Source organism: Mandrillus leucophaeus, unplaced genomic scaffold, assembly GCF_000951045.1.
Source record: "Mandrillus leucophaeus isolate KB7577 unplaced genomic scaffold, Mleu.le_1.0 Scaffold14, whole genome shotgun sequence".
NCBI lineage: Eukaryota > Metazoa > Chordata > Mammalia > Primates > Cercopithecidae > Mandrillus > Mandrillus leucophaeus.
The window spans coordinates 981,312-982,578 of NW_012101365.1; positions in this window are offsets into that span (position 1 = coordinate 981,312).

A 1,267-nucleotide genomic window follows, 5' to 3' on the forward strand; every position below is an offset into this window, starting at 1 on the left:
AAAAAAAAAAAAGACCAGCCTGACCAACATGGTGAAACCCCGTCTCTACTAAAAATACAAAACTTAGCTGGGCGTGGTGGCATGTGCCTGTAATCCCAGCTACTCAAGAGGCTGAGGCAGGAGAATTGCTTGAACCTGGGAAACGGAGGTTGCAGTGAGCTGAGATGGCGCCACTGCACTCCATCCTGGATGACACAGGGAGACTCCATCTCAAAAAAGAAAAAAAAAATCCAATGTCTATTTATTAAGGTCCTCCTATGTGCCAGGCACCGGGCTAGGTACTGAATATACAGTGGAGAACAAGACTGGAAAGTCTCCTGCTCCCGTGGAGCTCCCTTTCCAGTAGGGTGCACAGAGTGTCATAAAGGAAGTACTAAAACAAGGCAATGACTTAGAGACTTAGAGAGAGATGGAGAAAGTTTTCATTCTGGGAGAGGAAAGGGGGTCAGGGAAGTCCTCCCTAAGATGACACTTTGGTTGCCATGTATTCATCTGGGGCAAGTGTTCCAAGAAGACACAACAAGTGCAAAGGCTCTGAGAAGGAGGATGAGTTTGTCTCATTCGAGCATCAGAAAGAAAGCCAGTGTGACTCAAGCACAGTGAGGAAGAAGAACCATGTCAGGAGGTGAGGCTAGAGAAAGGATGGAGTCAAGACTTTTCATGATATAAGCCATGGGAAGGATTTATAACTGGTGTAGTGGGAAGCCTTTAAAGGGAGTGACATCATCAGAATTATATTTTTAAAAGGTCACTTTAACTGCTGTGTGCTAACTTGGGATGTCAATGTATAATCAATCAGGATGTCAAGTACACAGTTAAAATATATCAACCTGCATCAATCAGAGTCCTATGGAATATATATATGTATACGTGTGTGTATATATATGTATATGTATAGTGTATATATATGTGTATATATACACACATACACACACATATAATCCCACAGAAGAGGTCTTGGCTACAAATATAAATTTAGAGGTATATAAGTGGTATTTTAAGTCACATAGCTAGATGAGGTCTTTAAGAGAGAGGAGCAATTGGCTAAGAACCATGCCAAGTACCCAGCATGGGAGAACCCCAGCCCTAAGAGTTGGACAGAGAAAATAGAAGCAGTAAGGAAAACAATGACTGGTTGTAAAAATAAGAGCCTCCTTTAGAATTCTAGATTGTTTGCCCATTGGCAGGGTGGTCTTCTCTTAAAGGGAGTGTCAAAATTGCAATTCAACTAATATTTACTGATGACCTACTATGTGCAGGGTGCTAT